A 9,083-nucleotide genomic window follows, 5' to 3' on the forward strand; every position below is an offset into this window, starting at 1 on the left:
GTGGCAGAGGGTTGGAACTGGATGGGCACAGTCCACCAGCTCTAACAACAAACCGTGGTTACGTAACGATATTTTCCTCACATGACAAATGTCTACTGTGACTACCAGGTGATTCAGTTTCACTTCACAGTTCCTTGTAAAAACTCAAGCATACATTCAAACCCCAAGTACACACTAAATATTTTTACTTGCTGTGTTCTTCTAAGACTAAAAATAATTAAAGTTTCATTCCTGGGAACTGCACCACTTCATTCCAACATTTTCTTCCAGGTATTTTTAAAAAACAGCACTTTTAAGTTCACTACAATTGAGTAAGACATTTCACTCATGAAAAATGAAGTTGAAGCGGTGAGGGTTTTTTTCTGCAAGACACAACATTCTTTAGCAGCGCTGCTGTTTGAAATGGAGGGGAAAAACAGGACTGGGGAGGCCACAGACGCACTGGGTGAAGGCTGCCACGCTGAACGCACTACAGATGTTCACACTAATAACTTGTAACAGTTATTTTATAGGGACTACACTAGCTAAGATGACAGAAGTAACAGGAAAAACAGAAGTCATGAAATTAGCTGCCTATTTTGTAAGAGGAAACAGTGGGTACAGGGTAACGCCAATGAAACTGAATGTGTTCATTCCTGGCACTGCATCCCTAAAATATTACACACCTTTCTGTAAAATTTGGCGTCCTCAGACCCCTTCATATTCTTGTGAACTACTCTGCTACTTCCTCCTCGAGTCTTCACAACGCTCAGACACATGTAGCAGTCTCTAGGACTGGTCACAATTAAATAGTCTTTAGAGAAAGTATAAGGAAAAGAATTCAGTATTTACATTTAGTAAAATGTGACAAATGCCTTTTCAGCTTCGGGTCCTCTTCACGCTAAGCACTGAAGAAACATGGAGAAATCCTGTCTTGTGCACCACGGAGCTTAGTGCTTATTTATGACCCAGACTAGACAATCACACGTAGCTACTCCTCTGGCTAGCATCTGTACGTCTCAAACAGCATCTGGAAAACCAACTGTGCTGGCCACATACATGACAACAACTTAAGTTCGTTTTATTCTATTGGTCTGAATTTATTGTATATGATTCTGCATCATTTATAGACACTGCTTTCAACCTCAAACTTATCAGTCAGCCATGAAAGAGGAAGAAGATTCATCGAGCAGAGCTAAGGGCATAGCACATTGCGAAACACAACCGATGTCTTATTCACCTTACAACCCATCCAGGGTGAGAAGGCAACCCCGCTGAGGTGAGGCGGTCCCCATCAGAACCTTGGCCTAGCAAGTTGTCTTCTGCAATAGGATCTGTCTCACCTAACGTGTAGACATTTATGCTATGGATGACTAATCTGAATTAGTCACCCAGACTCCCTTTGCAGTAGAGGAGAAATGAGCACTTCTACAGCAAAACTCGGCTCTATTTTAGACTTCCGCATCGAAAGAAAATAAGCATCTGGTTCTCTCCATTGACTAAAAAAGGAATCCTAAATGGTTACCTCAGAAGTAGGCATTTACATCATAGATGTGTGAACTCCGGTGAGAAGTCTCCAGCCCCTTGAAAGTGAAGGCAGAGTCTGAAACACAATGTTAGGGAAAAAAAAAAAAAAGGCTTAGATAGTCATGGGAGAAAATGAAAAAGATAAAAGAAAATTTAGGATATACCACGGACAATGTAATGTTAAAAGGCAATATAGTAAAGGACTGGGAGAATGCAGAAGTAGTAAAAAACAACTGAGCACTACGAAAAACAATCTTCTGTATTAAAAAAAAAAGGATAACATGCAATAGAACTGACTTGAAATCCATCATTGAGCATTTTCTAATTTAAGTAGAGTGCTGACTGAGCATCTGTTGACCATTAATCGGGTCCTCTGGCTCAGGAGCTGTGGTCCTGGGCCTCTGAGGATGACCTGGATCTTCTGTTCACTAGGCTTAGTTTGATTTAATCTACCACGGAATCACGGTTTTCATTAGCACTGCTTCAGCCCCACTATGCCCAACCGCTTCATATTTCAACTGACCAGCAAACCTCCCAGCAGCGGTGCTCAGCGGCTCCTACCCTGCCTGGGAAGCCAAATAAACCAGCAGAAAACGAGCAGGGGAAGGGCGGGTAGTCTGTTGACAGACTGGCTCCCTGCAAGTGTGGGACCAGCACTAACGCAGAGGGACAAACCAGGAACACGTTGCACCACAAACCTAAATTAGTTAAATTGAACCCCACCCTATTTAAATCCAGATGGCGAGAGACCTGCTCCTTCTACTCCTCTCCTTCCTGGGACACACGTTGCTGCATCCTCCCTTGTGTCAGGGCTGTTTGTGCAACTACACATCGAGCTGGTTGAGGGAGCTGATCCAGCTGAAAACGACTCCCTCCGAGCAGGGTCAGCGTTCCGCCCGCTCAGCCCTCCCCGGTGGCACCGCACGGCCACACGGGTATTAATGCCAACACATGGCAGCCTGGACACGGGCCCGCTGATGTCGCTGTGGAACTGCACCCTTAGTCCTCTGGCTCGGGGAGACGGGATAGTTTTCAACCCGTTAGCTTAGTCTCAATTATCCTTCTAAAAAAAGAAGCAGCCCATCTTAACAGAAAAGAATTACATCAAATGGCAGACCAGAGGATCTTCTGAAGGAAGAAAGTGAAAGGGAAACAGCTAGAGAAACACCACCTTTCTCATCCCACCCTGCTGCACGTGAAAGCAAGAAGCTGAAACAATCCCCAGGTTTGCAAGACCATGAGGAATGCAAAGGAGTTGCTACCCACGAGAGAATCCAAGTCGCTTATGACAAAATGTCAAGGCATACAGAATCACAGAATGGTCAAGGGTTGGGAGGCACCTCTGGAGATCACCCAGCCCAACCCCTGCCCAAGCAGGGTCACCCACAGCACGTTGCACAGGGTCGTGTCCAGGCGGGTTTGAATATCTCCAGAGAAGGAGACTCCCCCCTCCCTGGGCAGCCTGTGCCAGGGCTCTGGCACCCTCACACCAAAGAAGTTCCTCCTCATATTCAGATGGAACTTCCCATGTTTCAGCTTGTGCCCGTTGCCCCTTGTCCTGGGCACCACTGAGAAGAGTCTGGCCCCATCCCCTTGACACCCCCCTGAGGTATCTGTGAGCATTGATAAGATCCCCCCTCAGTCTGCTCTTCTCCAGCTGAACAGCCCCAGCTCCCTCAGCCTCTCCTCGCAGCAGAGATGCTCCAGCCCTCTGACCATCTCCGTACCCTCCGCTGGACTCTCTCCAGTAATTCCTGATCTTTCTTGAACTTTCTTGAATGCATACCCATCATGCATCCTCTGTTAACACAATTAAGTCTACCATCGAAAAATCAAAGACAAAACTGAAACTGAAATATCTTGTGTTCTATTTCCTCCTTCCTTCCTGTGCGTTGCAGCAAGAAAGAAGATCTCCACTACTGCAGTCGTCGCACTTGTTTGCCTTTCTCCCAGCAAGCAGTGCCAGCCTCTGCTTTGCTGCTATTGCTCCTAATTCTGCCAAACAAAATCAGAATCAAAGTGACTTAACAGTTATCAGTGTCACTGCAGGCCACAATGCTCTGAAGGGCAGCAAACTGCAGAAATGAAATAAAAAAAACCCAACGAGCATGGGCGTACCGGAAAGAGCAGCAGAGACGTTTGCCAACTGAACACAAACCTTGCATTCAAGTCGTCAACGTTTGGAAAGTTTTCTCTGCAAACCCTGTAGATTGCCTGCCATGCCACCTGCCAAAACAAAAGCTGGTGAAAGTTTCTTCTTTTGCCTAGGTAAGGAAGTCGTTCGGAGCTCTGCCCGCTTGGCTTAAACAACTTCTTGAGCTGTGCCATCTAACCAGAACGTTATTTCTCACACCTTCCAGGTTCCCCTTCTGTACAGATAAGATTGTGTCCTCCAGCACACGACATTGACACGAGGGCAAGGAATTGGGTACTTCCAAGGGGACAAGGCTGCCCTGTGCCAGGCACCACGGCCGCTGCCCCGGTGAGCTTACAGCCTGTGCGCGGAATGAGAACACAAGTAGACACAAAGAAAGAGAAATTGAGAGAAAAATCAGCAGCAGTCACGGCTGCAGAGCTCCCAGGCTCAAGCTGATGATTTTAACTTCCTCCTTTTGACATCGAGCCCTCCTAAGCTCGCTCATCCTCCTTCTGCTGACAACCCCCTTCCCAAGGCCCGGTGCCACATGGTGTTTCAAAGATGACAATTTTAGTTAGGCTTTAGGCATTGCCACGCAGCCATTTATTATTGTAACTACTTGCACTGTCTCGGCTTTGTCTAGGACTAAATGGCATTAATAAGCAAAAAGAGAGAACGACACTTAATTCAGCCACTGATGTCCAACTTCCCATTTGCAGACCTGACACGAACACCGTGTATGCGATGCGTGTGGCATCCAAATCCCACAAAAATCCGAGCTTTTGTGGGCTGAGACTTTTAACCTTGGCTATGAAAGCTTCATTTCCCAAGATAACTAAATATTTATTTGCCCGAGTTTCCCCCCACACCAGAGTTAACAGACAGGTAAAAATAGCCAAGGCATGTAATAATAATGTCAATATTGGTTATTGCACTGCTGACTGTTTCAGCAGATCAAAACAAGGAGCTGGGAAGTCCACCACAGGGGGAGGGGAGGACGGTGGGAGGAATATAGACAGGGAGAGGGAAAGAAAAAAGCACAATTAAAGAAACAAGCGCCCTAGAAACATAGCAGCGGCCAGAAAAGACAACATACTTTTGCTTCTAATAATATTGAATCAAAGACAACACTTAAGTTCCATTGTTGCTACTACTGGTCACACAGAGGCCACATTCTTTCCCTGATCCTTATATAAATCCACCGACATCTGTAGATTTTCCGTGAAAAGGAGGTAACAAACAGTCAAGCTGATTCCCCAGCCCGTAAAACATAATTAAGAACAGAACTGTGTTACCCTATAAATAGGGCTAAGAGTAAACGACTGCTGCTCTGAACCGTGCCTCCATATTTGACTGCTCGGATGGAGAGCTGACATCATTCATTAATAGTCTATTAACTCTGCTCTCCTCAATTAGTTTTTCAATAATTTTACATCTAGCAAAACAACAGGACCTCCCACAAATATTCCTCCCTATAAAGTTCTCAAAAGTTCTCTCACCCACTCAGCTCCTGCTTTGCTCTCAGCTCCCTGACCTCATCTGTTTTTCCTGTGTCATTTACACCCAAGTTTCCCAGTTACTCTTGTCATTCTACTATTGTTCCAGAAACACTCACTATAACAAGATACTCTTCTATTTCTTGGCATTCCAGTTTGCCCATTTTTATGGCTGAGCTTATTACGCTGTTCTAGGTATCGCCCTTCAGGCACTAACACTTCAGACTCCAAGCCACTGTGTCAAGAAAACACACTACGTGATTATGTACGTCAAGTCATTTTCCCCTAACATATAATCTGCTTTTACACTTGCACTTCTACACACCTTATTATCCAGAAACACAGAGTAAGAAAGCTCCTCTCCCCTGTTCTCCCCGCCCCGAGCTCTCCTCAAGCCTAACAACTTTCTTCGCTGGAATTCTTCTGTACCACTAACGCCCTGCTGCATCTCAGGGGAGAAAACAGTTTTGGTTTTCCTTCAGCACCTTAGCAAATAAAACTCAGGGGAGAACACGGATGAAGCGTTCCTTCCCCAGAGCACAGAACACCACCACAGCCACGCCGGGGATACCTCCCTACCAAAGCGGAGGGGAAGCGTAACTAAACAATTCCCCCTCCTAGCTCAGGATCTGGGGACAGCGAGACTTTAATTCCTTCCAGCTGACTCCCAGTCCAACCAGTGACCCGTGCGCCAGGGCTGGGGGGAGCCCCGCTCACCAGCCCCTAACAGCTCCGTCAGCACCCCTCTGCCAGGGCTTCAGCCTTCCCCCGCAGGGGAGCACTGCAAAACAGGCTGTGCTGCTCGTGACAGCAGCCTGGAGGTCTCTAAAAATAATTTAAGCCCACAGACTGAGGATGCTTGCTTAGCAGGGGAAAATAAACCCCCACCAAACAAACAACATAAGCTCTGAAAGAGTTTTCTCTTTGTTATTCATTTTTGACAGTCTCCAATTTCTGCACTACGAACTTAGAAATTCAACCTGTTCCTCCTGCCACACAACCACGGTTTAACCGACGAGCAGGGTGAGGAAGAGGATGCGTCAGTGCTCCCCGCCATCCCCAGGACAAACGCTCGACATCAGTCGCCCTCTCACAGCCTGAGGTTTGCAAGAACCTCCCCAAACCTCAGCGCCAGCGTCTGCACCACCTGTCTGATACCATGCTGCTACGGACCGAGCTCTTCCCAGAAAGCTGCTGCAACGCCACGGATTTTCCACGATTTCTCGCCAGGCCGTTGACCCAGGTCCCTGGATTTGCAATGCAACACAAAGCAAGTCCAAAAGTCACCAGTAATGTCTGCAGATCGAACACACGAAAAACAAAGCCAGCCTTCCATCTCACACCATTTTGTTCTTATCCAATCCTCAGTCACCTTCTCCTGAGCAAATATTTCTTGCTACCCCTCAAACCAGCACAGGTCGCTACGTGTTCCCACTGCACACTCCAACACGTAACTCTGCTTACCACGGTACCACCATCAGTTGCTATGGGAATTGCTATACTACCAGACTTTTTTACCACTAAGTATTTTGGCAAACTGTTTGCTTTTAAGTGTCAGAGGAAGAAGAGAAATCATAGATGTTTATTCACCCATTATTCTTAAAACAGCGCTTTGTAACAAAAATCTGCTAGGAAGTGTTTACACGCTTGACTTCAAACGCGTAGCTCTGGACAGGAGTGGAACCACAACTTTCTCCTTTGTTTTTTGAGAGAGAAAATAAAATACATTAGGAAAATAAGCTTTGGTTTTTAAAATATTAATTTTTAAGTTGGAGATATGTAAGATACGGAAAATACCTCAGGTCCCTCCAAGTTCTCTCAGTTTCTCTTTTTCACTTCCTAGTTTGGTTTTTTTTTTTCACTAGTGCAAAACAAGGCCTTCAGATGAGAAGGGGAGCCCTCGTCAGACTCGTCAAGAAGTCATCGTTCTGCACAATTACATGCTGTAGTGATTCCAGTTGTGGCTACAACTCCCACCCCATTTCTGTACACCAGCAATGCCAGCTCAGTGACATTTATTTTCACACGCCAAGCCGCCGGGGTCCCTCGCTCGGGCTCCAGGCCCTGCGCACCCCAAGCCAGGGGGTCCCCAGGAGGGTGACCCACGCCTCTGTCCTTGCCACCACCACGGCTCCCCACAGCTTCAGCCAGCACCCACTGGCTAAGCACCAGTCCCGGGAACCTGCACCCTCGCCTTCCCATGACCCATCCTCACCAGGTCGACCCCAACCAAAAAAAAAACAAGAAAAAGCAAACTCTGACACGTGCAGAAAGTGTGATTTAACCCAGATATCGCATGAAACGACCCGGTGGGACTCCAGCACGGCCGAGAGCAGGGACCCAGAAGCGGACTCAGCGACCGGGGCTGCCAGGGGGGCGGCGCAGGCAGCACCAGCGGGGCTACGGGCTATTTAAAACACCAAAAAAAACCAGTGAAAAACAACCCCGGGGCGGCTGGAGGCGGCTCTGCAGCCCCGGCAGCGCTGCGGGCCCGGTGACCCACTCCTCCCGGCGGTGCAGGGGGTGGGAAGGGGCTGTCGCTGCCCCGAGGAGGCCGAAGCGGAGGCGGGCTGGCGGGGCGGCAGGCCGCGCACCGCCTCCGCGGCCCGGCCAGGCCCAGCGCCCCGGCCCCGCCGCAGGAAGGCGGAAGCAGCCGGCGGCGGGGCGCAGCCCGCGGCCCGGCCAGCCCCGGTCCCGGTGTGGCGGCAGGTGGCAGCGGGAGGGCGGGCGGGCGGCGGTGACAGCTCGGCGGAGCGGGCGGAGGGGCCCAGCCGCGGAGTCTCACCTGCTGGGGGTCCGGGCCTGCCCTCCGCCCCGCGGCGAGGCCGCTGGCGCGCTGCCTGGCTGCGAGGGCCGGCGGCCCGCGGGGCATGGGCCGCGTCCGAGGCGGGGCGCGGCGGCCGGAGCTGCGCTGACAGCGGGCGGCGAGGCGGCGAGCTGCGGGCGCTCCGGCTGCCTGCAAAATGGCGGCGGCCCCGCTGCTGCCCAGCGCCGCGCGGGGGGGGGCGGGAGGGCGGGGCCGAGCCGGGGCGGGGCCACGCCGGGGGGCGGTACCTGGGCCGGGGGGCGGGGCGAGGCGGGGGTGGGCGGGGCCGGGGGCGGCGGCCTGGGCCGGGGGCGGCGGCCTGGGCCGGGGGCGGCGGCCTGGGCCGGGGGCGGCGGCCTGGGCCGGGGGCAGCACCGCGGCGGGCAGGGCAGGGCAGGGGGGGCCCGACGGGGCGGCCCCAGCCTCGGTGACGGGGTAAGGGGACAGGCCCCGGGCCCCCGGGGTGGGCGAGCTGCGGCCCCCGGGGAGGCGCGGTGACGGGCGGGCAGTGATGGGTGGCCGCGGGGGACACAGGCCTGGGCCTGGGGGGGGCGTGTGGCCCTTCTGTGCCCTTTAACGTTAAGGGGGGCAGAAGCGGCAGGAGGGGGAAGGCCCCTTGTTCCCCACCCAGCACAGGGGAATAAGGCCCCGGGAGATGCCAGAGATGGGCACTGTCATGGGGCTGGCGGGGATTAACGCTGGGGTGACACAGCCCACCGTGTCCTGGGAGGTGGGGGCGAGTGTGGGGGAGAAGGGAGGGAGCGCGAGGGATGGGAGAAAGAGGAGAATCACAGAACCGTCTGGGTTGGGAGGGACCTTTAAGATTGTGTCCAACCGTTACCCCAGCACTGCCAAGGCCACCGCTAACCATGTCCCTCAGCACCACATCTACACGGCTTTTAAACCCCCCCAGGGATGGGGACTCCACCACTGCCCTGGGCAGCCTGTGCCAGCGCTTGACAACCCTTTCCGTGAAGAAATTGTCCCTGATCTCCAATCTAACCCTCCCCTGGGGCAACTTGAGGCTGGTTCCTCTCGTCCCATCACTTGTTACCTGGGAGAAGAGACGGACCCCACCTCGCTACACCCTCCTTTCAGGCAGTTGTAGAGAGCGAGAAGGTCTCCCCTCAGCCTCCTT

At 51.7% G+C, this 9,083-nt stretch overlaps 1 protein-coding gene across 5 annotated transcripts in view; it reads right to left on the reverse strand.

Moving 5' to 3' along the window:
* Positions 1–8,027, reverse strand: part of PPP6R2 (protein phosphatase 6 regulatory subunit 2) — a 96,367-nt gene extending 88,340 nt beyond the window's left edge. For 2 of the 5 annotated variants that reach the window (XM_068401668.1, XM_068401663.1), the window contains exons 1-2: positions 7,925–8,027; positions 1,505–1,582 (exon numbers count right to left, since the gene is read on the reverse strand). The gene's annotated coding sequence lies outside the window, so the exon portion shown is untranslated. Of the gene's footprint in view, positions 1–1,504; positions 1,583–3,664; positions 3,685–7,924 lie in introns of those variants that run through there. The other 3 variants (XM_068401667.1, XM_068401664.1, XM_068401665.1) reach the window with 3 other exon arrangements.
* Positions 8,028–9,083: the final 1,056 nt, after the last annotated feature.

The sequence above is a fragment of the Nyctibius grandis genome, chromosome 5, assembly GCF_013368605.1.
Source record: "Nyctibius grandis isolate bNycGra1 chromosome 5, bNycGra1.pri, whole genome shotgun sequence".
NCBI lineage: Eukaryota > Metazoa > Chordata > Aves > Nyctibiiformes > Nyctibiidae > Nyctibius > Nyctibius grandis.